Below are 17,237 nucleotides of genomic sequence, written 5' to 3'. Positions count from 1 at the left end.
ACAGTATGTAGTTACCTACAGTACTACCTTCAGTGTGACACCTAACAACGCTGGTGATAATGCCCCAGACAGAGAATATCAAATGGCCTTTTCACATCCACACCCATGCACCCCTACCATCTTTACTGGAAACAAATTGATGTCTCAGCTGTGCACCCTGTAGACCGAACTGTGATGACCATCCTCCTTATTTGACTGAGATCCTCCCATCCCTGCAGCCCTGTGGTTGCAGCAGTACCTTCTGGAACCTGGGTCCCTGACTGTTGCCACTTCTGTAGCCGAAACTGCTAGAATCTTCCTCCTTTTCTTGATCAATATGATTTACCACACATGAATTCAGGTCCAGCATTCAATTCATCATCTATGTTAGCACTGGGCTGCTTTGCTTGAGTGTTGTTTTTGTGTTAGTAATACTGAAAAAAACTGGGACCTATGACTAACACTTTACATAAGTGTCTTCCTTCTGATTTTCAGCAGTTTTGCTTCCAACAAGAAACTTTTCCTTAGGTGAATTTCATTTCTTCATCTCTAAAATAGGAATGTGTGTGCATGCTCAGTTGCTAGGAGATGTCTGACTCTTTGCCATCCCATGGACTGTAGCCAGCCAGGTTCCTCTGTTCATGGGATTTTCCAGGCAAGAATACTGGTGTGGGTTGCCACTTCCTCCTCCAGAGGACCTTTTGGACATATGGATCAAACCAGAGTCTTCTGTGTCTCCTGCATTGGCCGGTGGATTCTTTACCACTGAGCCACTTGGGAAACCCCAGAATAGGAATAATGATACTTCACTCATAAGGTTGATAAATAAGAACAAGCTACCTTTTCTTGGAGTGTGAATTCAAGTGGGTCTTAGGAAGTATTACTATGAACTAAGCTAGTGGAGGTGATGGAATTCCAGCTAAGCTGTTTAAAATCCTAAAAGATGATGCTGTTAAAGTGCTACACTCAATATGTCAGCAAATTTGGAAAACTCTACAGTGGCCACAGAACTGGAAAATGTCAATTTGCATCCCAACGACAAGGAAGGGAAATGCCAAAGAATGTTCAAATGACCATACATTGTGCTCATTTCACTTGCTAGCAAGGTAATGCTCAAAATCCTTCAAGTTTGGCTTTAGCAATATGTGAACTGAGAACTTCCTGATGTGCAAGCTGGATTTAGAAAAGGAAGAGGAACCAGAGAGCAAATTGCAAACATCCTTTGGATCGTATAAAAAGCAAGAGATTTCCAGAAAAACATTTATCTACTTCTGCTTCATTGATAACGCTAAAGTCTTCAACTGTATGGATCATAGGAAACTATGGCAAACACTTCATATATCTTTGAGATACCTGTACGCAAGAAGGAAATGGCAATCCACAAGAAGCTACAGTAAGAACCAGACATTGACTAACAGACTGGTGCATATTGGGAAAGGAATGCGTCAAGGCTGTATATTGTCACTCTCCTTATTTAACTTACATGCAGAGTACATCATGCGAAATGCTGGGCTGGATGAATCACAAGCTGGAATTAAGATACCCCAGAGAAATATCAACAGCCCCAGATATGCAGATGATACCACTCTAAGGCAGAAAATGAAGAGGAATCAATGAGCCTCTTGATAAGGGTGAAAGAGGAAAGTGAAAAATCTGGCTTAAAACTCAACATTCAGAGAACTAAGACAATGTCATCTGGTCCCATTACTTCATGGCAAATAAATGAGGAAAAAATGGAAACAGTAACAGACTATTCTCTTGAGCTCCAAAATCCATGCAGACAGAGACTGCAGCCATGGAATTAAAAGACACTTGCTTGCTCCTTGGAAGAAAAGCTATGGCAAACCTAGGCAGCATATTTAAAACCAGAGACATCACTTTGCCAACAAAGGTCATATAGTCAAAGCTATGACTATTTTTCCAGTATTCCTGTATGGATGTGAGAGTTGGACCCTAAAGAAGGCTGAATGCGAAAGAATTGATGCTTTCAAATTGCCGTGCTGGAGAAGACTCTTCAGAGTCCCTTGAACAGCAAGGAGATCAAACCAGTCAATGATAAAGGAAATCGACCCTGAATACACATTGGAAGGACTGATGCTGAAGCTGAAGTTCCAATACTTTGGCCACCTGATTTGAAGAGCTGACTCATTGGAAAAGGCCCTGATGCTGGGAAAGATGGAAAGCAAGAGGAGAAGGGGACAACAGAGGATGAGATGGTGGGATGGCATCATTGTTTCAATGAACATGAGTTTGAGCAAATTCCTAGAGACAGTGAAGGACAGGGAAGCCTGGAATGCTGCAGCCCATGGGGTCCTGAAGAGTGGAACATGACTTAGCAACTGAATAACAACAAACTTCTCCTGAGGGCATCCCTCAGGAGGTAACGGCCTTTACCCCATCATGGGTAAGGGCCTGCCTGCCAATGCAGGAGAGCAGGTTAGACCCCTGGATTGGGGAGATGCCCTGGAGAAGGGAATGGCAATCCTCTCCAGTATTCTTGCTTGAGAAATCCCGCAGACAGAGGAGCCTGGAGGGCTACAGTCCATGGGGCCACAAAGGAGTCAAAGAGGACTTAGGGACTAAACAACAACAACAGTGGGATAATGGCTCGGTATTAATGAAGAGAGATTTGCTTAAGTAACTCACTGTGCTGCTGTGTGGTCTTGGGCAAGTCATTTCATCTCCTGGAAACACAGATTCTTTTTTTTTGTAAAAGAGAATGATGGTGTCTGCATTAAGAAATCGCCAGACTCAGTTACTTTTGAAAATCATGTTGATTACTCACTAATGTGCTTTGAACACCACAGAACAAGGCTAATTGTCTAGAACCAAATAGAGTTTTAGTCTCCTCGGCTCCTGCTGCTCTTTAAATGTGCTGTCAACTATAGTAAATAAAGGGACAAATAGGATTGAAGTTCACCATCAGGAAGTTCCCTGAGTGTCATAGTGGAGTCATGGTGTCTCTTCCAAACAGGTCTCTTTCTTTCTTAGAGGTAACTGAAAGCCTTCTTGCTTCAGTGAGTGACCTTACCCAGGTCCAGCCCCTTTCTCACCCCACCTTGCCATTATTTGACTCTCTGGTCAAAAGAGTTAGTGTTAACTATCATAATTACCCATTATTATTATTTCAAAGGACTTTGGCTTTGCTGGGAAAAGAATATATATGTCTATGGAGGCCATAGAGACTGCTTTCAAAACAACCCCACGATGTCAGCAGCATGATCTCATGTAACAGATGAAAATGAGGGAAATTTCAGGCCACAGATCACACAGTTAGGAAAAGGCAGAACTGGGACACAAACTGAGGTCCTCTGACCCCAAAAGCACAGGTGGCAAGACAGGAGTTGAGGGGAGAGAGTCGGGGGTTGCAAGTGGCTGCAGCAAAGCCTCTCTGGATTTCTTCTGGTAAATTAGGCATTTTTAATGCAGGAACATTTCTTGATCTCAAAAGGTATAATTATGTGTTTAGTGTAAACAACAACAACAACAAAATCCTACTTGACTCTATCAGATCAGGGACCTCATAACCGAGATCCTGGTCCTGGTCCCTGCCTTGTACCTACTGTAGTGTAATAAATAGTCGCAAATTTGATCCCTGTCTCTGTTCATGCCCCAGGACCCCTGAAATATTGGGAATTTTCTGCATATTCAAAATCATGAGATGAGTGAAGGATGGGACCTGAGATAGAGTCTGGATGGGACTGGACTCCAGAACACACCATCAGGTAATTAGAGGGTTTAAACTATTAACCCCTATTCCCTCTGGGAACAGGAGAGGGGACTGATACTGAGTTTAATCACCAGTGGCCAAAGATTCAATCAACTTTCCTACTTCCAACCCTCAATTAACACACATGAAAATTTGGTTCAGAGAGCTTCAGGGGAGATGATCCCATCAAGAGATTGAGAGCAGGGAGAACCCTAAGAGGGCCTGGAGGCTCAGCATCTCCAACTCTCTATTTATCCTACACTTCTCCTCCATTTGGCTTTCCCTGAGTTTTCTGCTTTATAATAACTTGGGGCAGTAAGTAAAGGGCTTTTCTGAGTTCTGTGAGGGTTTCTAATAAATAATTAAATACGGCAGATGGGTCATGGAACCTCTGAGTTTACAGCCAGTTGGTCACACACGTAAATGACAGCAGGATTTGTTATCAACACTTGAAGGTATGACAGTCCTCAGAGACCAAGCCCTCCCTTGTGAGATCTGGGTCACCTCTGTGGATTTAGTGTCAGAAGTGAATTGACTCCTAGATGCCCAGTGGGTTTGAGAGAACTGGGTACTGTTGGTGGAGACCCTGCATGTTTGGAATCAGGGACAAATCTCAAACTGACTCTTCTCTACCATTTGTGTCTACTATGAGGGTCAGGGCTCTGCAATTATATTATGTGGGGCAGAGCACTCAGAACCCCTTCCCTATTCTCTGCATTGTCAGAATAATTGGCAGAATAAGGTATTGATTAAACGGGTTGTGACTTATCCTGATCCTAACACTCAAATGCTCTGTGTCCTGGGGCAAGTCATCTACAGTTTCCTCACCTGAACATGGGGACCCAGTTACATGAATTTTTTGAAAGGATCACCAGTCCTGAGTACAAAAAGTTTGCACATTTGTGGTCAATGGTGTCCATTTTCCACCAGAATGTTTTACTCCAAAAGACTTGTATACCTACATTTGTTTACCCCTCTAAAAAAACTTATCTATCAAATCATGATCAGTTCTGTTATGAAATTCATCAGAACACTGAGTGGCAAATGAGCTTCTGTCCTGCAGAGGCAAGTGCAGGGAGAGCAGGAAATTTCTTATATACATCACAGTGTCAATATTGCCTCAATACGCCAGTATTCCAGCTCTCACGATGTAACCAAAGTGAACACCCTGGTGGCTCTTCTTCCATACATTTCTCTAGTACAGCATACTGCCTTCCCACTTTTTCTTTTAACTCTTTATTTTGTATTGGAGTATAGTCGATTAACAATATTGTGATAGTTTCAAGTGGTCAGCAAAGGGACTCAGCCATACATATACATGTATCCATTCTCCCCTAAACTCTCCTCCCATCCAGCATGCCACACAACACTGAGAGGCTTTGCATGTGCTATACAATAAGTCTTGTTGGTTATCCAACTTCACACTTTATTTGGTAATGGTGAAAAGTTTATATCACATACATCCAGAAAATAGTATTATAAACCCACAGACCATTTCCAGCTCTAATCATTACCAACATGTGGAGAACATTCCTAATATGTATCCTCTATTTTTGTTCTTTTGGAGTTAGTCAGTGGCATTATGCCAATTAATCTATAGATATTCGGCAACAATATGTAATTATTTGCAGCATTATCTTGTCTCTGTAATGCCTAACAACAATGGTAATAATGCCCTGGACAGAAGGATATCAAAGGGCCTTTTCACATTCACCTTCTGCACCCCTACCATCTCTATTGCAAACAAACTGTTGGTTTCAGTTGTTCACCTGGTAGACCAAACAGTGATTACCATCCTCTATTTGACCAAGATCCTCCCATCTTTACAACCCTGTGGCCTGACTTCTGCCTGCAGTCTCCATACACAGATCCCTGCAAGGCTAAAATAACCAAGTCTGGGATCTTTGAGTCCTTTGTATTTGTCAGCTTCAAAGCAAAGAAGAACAATGTCAAGATGGGGGAGGACTATCCTGGCCCACAGTGGTGCTATCAGGGCCTGGGCTAAGACAGGAGGCAGCACTGTAGAGGGGTAGAGGATGGGCTGCTGTCCATGGGGTATCAGAGAGTTGGACATGACTGGGCATCTAAACAACACCCCTCACATGTGCACAGTAATTTACAGCTTGCAATGCAGCAGAGTGCATGTGCACAGACTCTTAAAGTCAGATCTTGGGTCCAACCCTCTCTCTACAAGTTATGAGCTAAGGAAATTACTTTATTTCTTGTTATCTCAGGTACTTCCTAGGTAACATGAGGACATATTAACAGTTTCTCCCCTTTAAAGATTTTTGAGGATTAGATGAGTTATATTTGTCAGGTGCTTAGCATAATGCCTGCCACAATGAAGAATTTGAGTTTTACCCGGAGTAATTACTCATTACTGTTATTACTAACACTGCAAAGGACATTGACTTCTCAAGGAGAAGGAATATATGCCTGTTGCATCCATTGATTCCACAGCAACTACATGATGTGGGCAGCGCGGATCTCATGTGATAGCTGAAGACACGGGATTCTAGGAGATTTAAATCCTCAGGAATAAAGTTAGGAAAATGCAGAGGTGGCTCCCACACTGAGGTTATGTGACCCCAAAATCACTGAGGGAGAGAGCAGGAGTAAGGGGATGACTCCAGGTGATCATCCAAGGTCCCCTGAAGTCCACTTAGGCAGGCAGCTCTCTTGTTGGTGAAACCACGTGAGGAGCAGCTCTTGGTTATGCTGTGGAGACATGTTCAGCTCACCGGTTCCCCTCTGCCCCCTCCCCCTATTGCTTTTTCAATGCATAAACAGGCTTATGTGCCAGAGTGAAATCACCTTCTCCAGCTAAGTCCCTGCCCAGACCAATGCCTGGTAAGGGCAAATGTCCATCCAGTGGAGAAGCTGGGGCAGTGATTGTAGCAAGGTGACCTGCGTCACACCTGTCATCAGAGGTAGGTGAGGGGGGTCAGGGCATGGAGGCCCAGATGTGATGACACCTGCATGAGGCTGAAAAGGAGGACCTGGGCTAACACACTACTTTTCACTCACATGTCTTGTGATTTGCTCTCATCTACCCATTGGCCATACACCGTGTGCCATGCACTACTGTATGGCAGATGCTCCCTGAGGGATCGTATTGGACAAAACTGCATCTGTCTGGTCACAATCTGTGTCTACATGAGACCATAGGCATAGGCAAATCTAAGAACTGCTGTTACTGGACATTTGGCCCCTGCAGACAGAAGCAGGACAGGAGGCATGCCTTGGAGGGAGATTTTGCAATAAACAAGACTGACCCAGCTCCTCCCCTTCTCAACTCCCCTCCTCATTGCCTGATCCCATCCCTCAGCCAGGATATTAGAAGCTCAGTCCGTTGCCAGCATCCTCAGGAGCCCCCCTGCAAGGCCACCAAGATGAGCCGGCTCTGCCTCTCTGCAGCCCTTCTCTTCCTTCTGGTTATCCTGGTGGACAGCACTCCGGTGTATGAACACCATACCCAGGACCAAGGTAGGTCCAGGCTCACCTCTCCTCTACAGATTCTGGGGAAACGATGGAAGTCCATGGAATGGGGAGGGCAGGTGTTAGGTGGGTGCTGCCAACCCTGTCTGGATTTCTCCTGTCACATTGGCCAGGATTTTTGTTAGTCTGGTTGGTTTTGGCAGCATTGGTCTTCCTGCCTATGAGAGAATATTCTCTAGTTACAGGATTACTTTCTCATTGTGGTGTGTGGGCTTCTCATCATGGTGGCTTCTCTTGTTGCAGATCAGGGACTCTAGGCATCTGGGCTCAGTAGTTGCAGATCACCTGCTTAGTTGTCCCAACGCATGTGGAATCTTTCCAAACCAGGAATCAAACTCATGTCCCCTGAATTGGCAGACCAATTCTTATCTCCTGGACCACCAGGGAAGTCTGAATTTGCAAACTTTTGTCTCCATTGACATCATGATTCTCATAAGGATATATATTAAAATTTTATATTAAATATGTATATACCACCCAAGTCTACCAGATCAGGGACCCCATTTCTAAGACTCTCTATTCCTGGTCCCTACCTTGTCCCTGAACCTCACTGTAGTGTAGTAATAGAAAGTTGCATATTTGATCCTTCTCTTGGTTAATGGTCCAGGCCTCCTAAAAATTTTTGAAATTTACTGACTTTCTAGACAGAGTAAAAAATGTGACTCAAGGTAAGCTCAAGATGCAGTTGATCCCCAAGAAACCTCAAATATCCATTTTGAGGTTACAGTTTTCACCACCTCTCATTCTAGCACCTCTGAGCACAGGGGAGGGAACCGAGAGTGGCATCAATCACCAAAGGCAGATGATCCAACCAATACGGGTGTTTAGTGAACCCTAGAAAGAAGTACATAAATACTAGTCTCAGAGGGCTTGTGGATTGGTGAATACAAGAAGATGACATGAGGGTGCTCTGCTCACTAGGGCACAGAGGCTGGGCACACCTCCCTCCCTCTTTGCCATATAAATTTCCTCCATTCTACTTGCTTGAGTTATATTTTGTATATTAATTTGGGAATAGTTAGCAAGGCATTTTCCAAAATTTAGCAGGCAGTTCTATGGCACTGTTGAATTTGAAAGTGAGGTCATGGATACCCCGATTTTCCCTATTTGATCACAAGCATGAGTGACTCTGAACCTCATGGCTGGCATCTGAACTGAGGATGGTCTTGAGCCCTCAACCTGCAGAATCTGTGTTAACTCAATAGATTTCAAATCAGAAGTAAACTGATTTGCTGGATACCCAGTGGGTGTTTGGGAAACTGGTTGCTGTAGGTAAAGATACCACATATTTGTTGTCGGAGAAAAACCCAGATTCACTGTGATTTAGGGATTCAGGTGATGCTTCGAAAGCAGGAGTAATGAAAGTAGGACACTGCACCCGGAAACTGTTCTCAGTTATCTGTATTTTCAGAATTCCTGGTAGAATCAGGTAGTGTATCAAATGGGTTGCAACATGATAGTATCTTGTTCTGGCCCTACCACCCACATGCCATATGGGTAAATCATCTGCAATTTTCTCATCTGAAGAGGGGTACATGTTGTATGGGGTTTTGAACAGATTACCAGTTATGAATATAAAGAGTTGACTCACATTTCATGGTGAATTCTGTGCATTTTCCACCAAGATGTGTTAATCTGAAAACAATTTCTATACCTACTTGCTTTGGGCAAGAAAGATATTTAGGTTCAAATAATGATTATTCCTCTAATATGAAAAACAACCAGAAGGCCTGATGAATAAGCAGAGCCACTGCAGAGAAAACAAGAAACACAGCCCTGTGTAGATTTGCCCCGGGACCAAGGCTGATACAATATTAGTAAAGTCTGGAGGAGGAAATGGCAACCCACTCCAGTGTTCTTGGCTGGAGAATCCCAGGGATGGGGGAGCCTGGTGGGCTGCCATCTATGGGGTCACACAGAGTTGGACACAACTGAAGCGACTTAGCAGCAGCAGCAGTCAGGACCCTTCCTTTGTCCTCTTTTGACTATGATTTTATTATCTATATTTGTCCTATCCCTTATTAATTGCTATTATTTTATAATGTATATTTGATCCTTGTCCTGGTTCATGGGCCAGGCCTCTTGAAACTCCTGGAATTTACTGTCTTTCATAGGTCTGGAGACAAGCCATGGAAGGAGACTTGAGAAGCGTTCAGTAACAGATTTGATTTCAGCTTTCATGGATGCCATGGTTATAGGTTTGAACTTCTTGCACCTCTGGGGAGAGGAGAGGGCACTAAGATTGAGAACAGTCACCACTGGCCAATGATTCAGTCAATATACCTGTTTAGTGAAACCTCAATACAAATCCATGAATGTGGGCATTCAGGGAGCTTTTTGAGTGGCAACATACGGCAGTGATTTGAGGGCTCTGTGTTCTCTAGGGAGTGGAGACTCCCCACATCTCCACTTTCACTTTGCCTTGCACATCTCACTCATTTTGCTGTGCCTAGATTTATCCTTTATAATAATGTGAGATCCGCATTTGAGTGGTCTTCCTGAGTTTGGTCATCAGATTTACTGGGTTATTGAACATGGAGTGGGGTAATGAAACTTTTGTGCTTTGTATACTTTATCAAATCACTACCACTTCGCTGTCATCTGAACTGAGGACAACTTTGAGCCCTCAACATGCAGAATCTGTGCTAACTCCTTCAGTTCATATCAGAAGTAAATTGACTTGTTGTACATTTAGTGGGTGTTTGGAGTATTGGATTTCTTACAGGAGACACCACATATTTGGTGTCAGGGTAACCCAGACTCACTCTCCCTGTGCTTTGGGAGCTGGCGAGAGTCTTGGGAAGGGGAATAATGTAAATAGCGCACTGCACCCAGAAACTCTCACAAATTATCAATATTTTCAGAGTTCCTGGCAGAATAGCGTAATACAGCAAATGAGTTGAGACAGGGCAATTTCTTGTCCCAATCCTGCCACCCACATGCTGTGTGTTCTGGGACAAGTCAGCTACAGTTTCCTCATCTGAACAGCAGGTACATGCTACATGGATTCTTTGAAAATGTTACCAGACATAAAGAGTTTATTTGCATGCCATGGCCAATTTGGTCATTTTCCACCACAATATGTACATTTGAAAAAATCCCTCTACCTACTTCCTTGGGGCCAGAAAGTATATTTATGTGTCAAATCATAATTATCCCTCTATTATAAAAATTAATCAGAAAGACCTGGGACCCCTGAGCAGAGTAACTGCAGGGAAAGAATGAAACACAGCCCTTGTGTAGCTGGTTCATGGGACCAAGGCTGATACAATATTAGCAAAATCTCCAGGCCTTTTCCCTTGTCCACTTTTGACTATCATTTTATTATCCATGTTTGATCACTTCTTGATTCATGGTCCAAAACTCATGAAAATGTTGGAATTTTTGTCTTTTATAGTTGCCGAGCTTTTTAAAGGAATGGGATTCGATGAAATAAAAGGATTGGCTCAAACAATGAGTAAAGGTTTGAACTTTCTTTACTTGTGGGGAGAAGGGAAGGATCTGAGATTGAGATTGGTCACCACTGGCCAATGATTTAATAAATATGTCTATTAAGTGAAACCTCAAAAAAAATATCCATCAATATAGGCTCAGAGAGCTTATGAAGTAGAAACCAGTGGTGGTGATGTGAGGGTGCTGTGCTCACCAGGACATGGAGGCTCCGCCCACCTCCACTCCTCCTTTGCCCTAAACATCTCCAGTTCGTGGTTCCTGAGTTTTATCCTGTACATTAACCTTAGAACAGTAAGAGTCTTCCTGAGCTCATTTGCTTGTTCTATTGTTATTGAGCATTGAGGTGGGGTCATGGAAACTCCCACTTTTAGTCACTTGGTCAAGAGCACGAGTGACTCGAGAACACATGGCTGACATCTGAAGTCAGGACAATATTGATCCCTCAACCTGTGGAATCAGCACTAACTCCACAGATACGGTATCAGAAGTCAGCTGACTGTGGTTCACCCCTTGAGTGTTGGGAACTGGATGGTGTTTGTGGAGAAACCATGTAGTTCATGTCAGGAAAAAAACCAGATTCACCCTCCCCTGTGATTTGAGGGCTCACATGAGGCTTGGGGAGAGGTGAGTAGTGAAAGTAGGACACTTCTCCCAGGAACTCTTACCAGTTATCTGTATTCTCAAGTTTCTAGCAAATCAGTAGTGTATCAAATGGCTTGTGACCTGACAGTATCTTGTCCTGATGAGGCCACCCACATGCTTGTGTGCTGGGCAACACACAAGGAAACTTCATCTGCAGTTTCCTCATCTGAACAAGGGAAACATGTTACATGAGTTCTTTGAACAGATGACGAGTCATGAATACAAAGTTTATTCACTTTTAATGGCCAGATTTGCCCATTTTCCACTACAATATGTTGATCTGAAAAGCATTTCTCTACCTACTTGCTTTGGACAAATAAAAATATTTCTTTATCAAGTAATGATTATTCCTCTATTATTAAAAACTAATTAAAAGATGTGGAACCACGGAGGAAAGCAACTTCAGGGAAAGCAAGAAACAGCCCTTGTGTAGTAGGCTGTGGGACCAAAGCTGGTACAATATTACAAAAGTCTCCAGGCCCTTTCCCTTGTCCTTTTTTGACTGTTATTTTTCTTATCCGCGTTGATCCTTTCCCTGTTTCATGGACCAGGCCTCCTGGACACTCTTGTAATTTACTCCCTTTCATAGGTCAGATGATGATTTCTGGAAGGCAACTGGAGAACCATGCAGTCAAGGTGTTCCCAACACAAATGGTCAGAGAAGAGAATAAAGGTTTGTAGTTTCTGCACCTCTGGGGAGTGGAAAGTTCACTGAGAGTGACAGCAATCACCAATGGCTAATGATCCAACCACTATGCCTGTTTAGTGAAATCTAGGAAGAAAGACATAAATGCTGGGGTCAGGAAGCTTGTGGGTTGGCAAATACTGGAAGATAACGTAAGGGTGTTCTGCTCACTAGGGGACAGAGGCTGGGCACACCCCCAACCCCACACATCTCCTCCATTTTACTGCCTTGAATTATATTTTGTATATCAATCTGGGAAGAGTAAGCAAGGTTTTCCTCAGTTTAGCTGCAGATTCTATTTAGTTGTTGAATGTGAAGGTGGGATATGGATTCCCTGATTTTAGCCATTTGGTCACAAGCATGAGTGACTCGAGACCTTGTGGCTGGCATCTGAACTGAGGACAGTCTTGAGCCTGTAACCTGCAGAATCTGCAATAACTCCATGAATTTCAAATCAGAAGTAAATGGGCTAGCCGGACACCCAATGGGTGTTTGGTAAATTGGTTTGTGTTTGTAGGGACAGCACATATTTGTTGTCTGGGAAAAACCGAGACTCATTCTCCCTTGTGATTCAGGGGCTCAGAGATGCTCTAAAAAAGGGGAGCAATGACAATAGGGCATTGCATCCAGAAATTGTTCTCAGTTATCTATTTTTCCAGATTTCCTGGCAGAATCAGGTAGTGTATCAGATGAGTTATAATTTGAGAGTATCTTGTCCTGGCCCTGCCACTCACATGCCATGTCCTGGGGCAAGACATCTGCAATTTTCTCATCTGAACAGGGGATGCATGTTGCATGGGTTTTTGAAGAGATTACCAGTCATGAATATAAAGATTTGAATCACATTTCATGGTGAATTTTGGGTATTTTCCACCAAGAAGTTTAATCTGGAAACAATTTCTCTACCTACTTGTTTTGAGCAAGAAAGTATATTTAGGCGCCATATAATGATTATTACCACTTCCCAGGTGGTGGCTAGTGGTAAAGAACCCACCTGCCAAAGCGGGAGACCTGGGTTTGATCCCTGGGTCAGAAAGATCCCCTGGAGAAGGGCACGGAAACCCACTCTAGCATTCTTGCCTGGAGAATCCCATGGACAGGGGAGCCTGGTAGGCTACAGTCCATGGGGTCGCAAAGAGTCGGAAACGACTGAGCGACTTCACTTTCACTTTTCACTTTTCTGGGCTCATGAGGGTCTTCCAAACTCATCAGCTTCACATACCAAAAGACACTTTTATTGTTCTCATCACATGAGAAATATTAAGATTTTTAGGAACAGTGTCAGGAAAAGGATGAAAAAACAAATATATACATTTCTTCTTACAACCACAATAACAATAGTATCAATATTCAATTTATAGAATCCCTGTGAGGTAACTGAAGTAAACACAGTGGTATGTTTTCTTCATGCCTTTTTCCATTATAGCACGATTCCTTCAAAATTGTTATTAATGATTAATTTTATTAATGATTTTATTAAAATTTTATTAATAACCATACACATAAGTGCAGAGAATATTAATAGTATTATAAAACTCAGGCATTCAGACCCAGTAATTATTGACACATAAGGAATATTTCTTACCTGTGACCTGTTTATGTTGTAGAGTTGTGGGGGTTTTTTATTTTTTTGAGCATTTCTGTGTTTATTGGGGTGAGTTAGTTATTAGTTGCAGACCCCAGGTTCAGTAGTTATGGCATACCGACTTAGTGCCTACAGTATTTGGGGTTTAGTTTTCTGACAATGGATTGAACCCAAAATTTCTTTCTTGGAAGGCAGATTCTTAACCACTGGACCACCAGGGAAGCCTTATAGAAGTTTTAAGGCTAATCAAAGGCATTATCCCAATTTTGCTTGGTACTTCATGAAAAAGTATACATTTGTACATGATTACTGTATCCAGGAGATGGTGAAGGACAGGGAAGCCTGGCTGCAGTCCATGGGGTCGCAAAGAGTCCAACACGACTGAGCGAATGAACAACTACAACTGTATCATGTCACGCCTAGCAACATTCAGAATTATGTTCCAGAAAGAGGTTTTTCAATTTGGGGCTTTCAATTCAAATGGGCTTTTCAATTTGACCACCCCCCACAACCCTAACATTCTCTATTCCAAACAAACTGGTGGTTCTATTTGTTGACCTCTTACAGAGCTGCGATGACCATCATCATAACTGATGATTCCCCTCTCATTCCAGCAGATTCTAAGCCTGCCTTCTGCCTAGAGCATAAAGTAACAGGTCACGGCAAGTCCTAGTGGCCCAGGTACTTCTACAATGCCAAAACTGGTCACTGTGAGCAGTTTACATATGGCAGCCTCGGAGGGAACAAAAACAACTTCATAACAGAAGAGGAGTGCATGAAGACCTGCGGTCAAGGGGCTGGCTCCCTGTGGTAAGACAGGGCCCAGGGCACAGGAGGAGGGGAAGGGCTGGGGAAAGGGGCGGAGCTCAGGGGACCACACACCATTCACCCTGCACCATGTCTTCCTCCTTGCTGCTGCCAGGAGGAGAGGCTGCAGTGTCCTGTGAACCACACTGAGCGAGTTCTCCAGGGAGAGAATGGCAGAAGGTCAACCCCAGAGACCTCTTTGTGATCATCTCAGACTGATCACATGCTCCCCTTTCTCAGTTGGGAACACTGACTCAGCCACCCTCCAGGGCAGGTCTGCAGTGCTCCTGAGCACCCCACCTAGGCTTGGAAAATTCACTTCCATTTTGTTCGTGATTTGGGTCATGGGACCATAGTTCCATATTTTTTTGAAAATATAGGATCTGTCAAGATGACAGGCCTAGAATGATGTCTGGGCCTACAATGTTGGCACTCAGCAAATTCTTTTTTCTTTTTTTTTGCAGAGAACATGCAAAAAGCGGTCCCCAGAAACCCTGAAGTCTGAGGAGGACCCCTGCAGGGCTGGGCTTTGGCTGTTTCTGAAACAGTTCAGTCTCCTCGCAGTTCTCTCCTCTACCCTCATCAGCCGGACGTGTCCATTTCCTTTCCTCCATGGGTCTACATGTCTTAATTCTGTCTCATCCAGTTGGCTTAGTACCATGATAACATGTCTTCCCTTTATCCCTAGCACTTTGCATGGTTCTTGGCTAAGGAGACAGTTCATAATTATTTGAGGAAGGAAGGAAGAAATGCAGAAACACATTCCCCATGACCAGAGTTAACTAGAGAGCTGGCGGTTTTATGACAGGATTTTTGTTTTAACCCCCATCCTCATGGCATCCTCACGTTCAACCCCTTCCCCACCATCACTGCTTTCTTTGTGCGTGGCCAAGGTGGAATTTCCAGCCTCCAGTTTTCAGCATCAGTCATGAGAGAAGAGTTTGGGATAAAGAAGCTCCTTGACCCCACAATGATGCTGCATTTTCTTTTCTGTGGCTTCACCCACTGTGGCTTATATTTCAATAAATGCATATTCAAAATTAAACTGACTGGAGTTTGCAACTACAAACCTTAACCAATAGGGTCCATGGAAATGGTGGTCCTTCTCAATGTTCTGCAGAGTAGTGGGCCCCTCCTGTTTCCCAGTCCACAGACTGTGCACTACTGGGTATAGGAAGCAAATCCATTATAGCATCATCGACCTCTCAGTAGGCCCCCATGCTACACAAAACCTGGGAGACAGACACCTCTACATGACAGCTTTTATTCCTTTCTTCTAAGTTCAGTCAAATTTGGGGGCAAGTTGTCCTACTGCATTCTCAGAAGGAGAATGGGCTTTTGTGGGGAGGAGGTTTCTTAGTTCAGTTAAAGAAGAGCAAGTACCCTTTAGTGCCCCAGGCTCTGTGTTAGCCTGCATGTTGCCTGCATTGTTCTATTAATCATCCTAAGAGTCCTTCAAGAGAGGAAATGGAGGCATAGCGATGACACTTAGCTGCTGCATTCGTTTCCTAACATGGCAGCTTCCCACTCTCAAGTAGAGGCATGTTGATGATGCTTTCCTGCTCTGTGTCAGAGAAGATGTAGGATTGAGGCACTTTGGGAAAACAGAGTATCTGTTTCATGACAGATGAGTAAAGTGAGCCATGGAGACCACAGTAGGCACAGTATCGCAATAAAAAAGAACACAGATGGTGCTGATGCTATTACTCCCACGTAGTCTTGGGCAAATTTCTCAGCATCTCTGAGCTCTCTTTTCTTTAGTTATAAAATAAGGATAACAATCTTACTTGTTAGTATTTCTACCCAGAGACCAGTAGAAACACCCTATTCCTAGTTTAATGCCCCGTTCCTAGTTGAACTCATTGGATTTATTACTCACAGCAGCAAGGAACAGGAATCATCTTGGAACAATATGCTGTCTCATTAAGACAACGTTAGAAAGAACTTACAGGATGTGGGCTGTGTTAGGTGATTTGGGGGAGGATTTCAGGAATTTGGCTTTGCTCTGGATGTTGCAATGCTCTCAAAACTGTGTTGCGGGAATAGAACAGACAATCAAAAATGCTCCGCAAGGTAGTCTTTACTTCTACAGAAGGGCATGCTACAGAGGAAGGTCTGGGAGCAAAGCACACAGAGCCGGAAGTCCCTTCAGTTTTTATTCCTAAGACTCAGGTTCCCTCCTCCGGCTCCTGGTAGGCTGAGAGTCACAGAGTTACAATCTTTCTCGATGTTGCCTAAATTTTTGATTGGACAACTTATAGTAACTATTTACCCCACCCTTTTAGTTCTTTGCGCATGTCCAGGCTAAGGCCCGCAAAATTAGGATGCCAAGACAAAGCCTGTGAAATTAGCCCGCCAAAATGTTCTTGTGAAGAAGGAGAATCAGGAAGTGAAAAGAACAAAGAATTGCCAGCTAGCCGCCATTTTAGGCTATATACCTTTCTGTTCAACTATTCTAAGAATGAATCGCTTCTTTATTTCTTATAAATTCTTTGATAGAAAAAATCATATCTTTCTTACATGGATGAAGGCTGTGAAGAAGTGGGACAGTTCTCTAAATGGGTATCTTGATTTTAACTCTAATAAGGGGAGACTAGATAGAGGTGAGAGCTGTACTTGGTCAAGAAGTAGCAATCATTCAAGATAAGAAGGTGCTTGGTCGTACTGGTGCTTTGTGTAATTTAACTCCTTTTGTCAGTGCTCAAACATGATAATTGAAAGTCCTATTTTAGTCTAGATCTTTCACAAACGTAGAATGGCCTCATCTGATGTTGAAATTTTGTAAAATATTTATGTTGAGCAGAAGAACATAGGACCATTGTGGTACCAGCTCAGGTCCTGACACTCAGGGGTTGCTTTTCTCTTTCTCTATCAATCTC

General features: G+C 43.3%; 1 pseudogene; it reads left to right on the top strand.

Annotated features, from left to right (window-relative positions):
- The first annotated feature begins 7,080 nt into the window (after positions 1-7,080).
- On the top strand, positions 7,081-15,363 carry LOC102396695 (annotated as a pseudogene).
- Positions 15,364-17,237: the final 1,874 nt, after the last annotated feature.

This window comes from Bubalus bubalis, chromosome 14 (assembly GCF_019923935.1).
Source record: "Bubalus bubalis isolate 160015118507 breed Murrah chromosome 14, NDDB_SH_1, whole genome shotgun sequence".
Classification (NCBI taxonomy): domain Eukaryota; kingdom Metazoa; phylum Chordata; class Mammalia; order Artiodactyla; family Bovidae; genus Bubalus; species Bubalus bubalis.
This window is presented reverse-complemented; position numbering and strand designations above follow the sequence as displayed.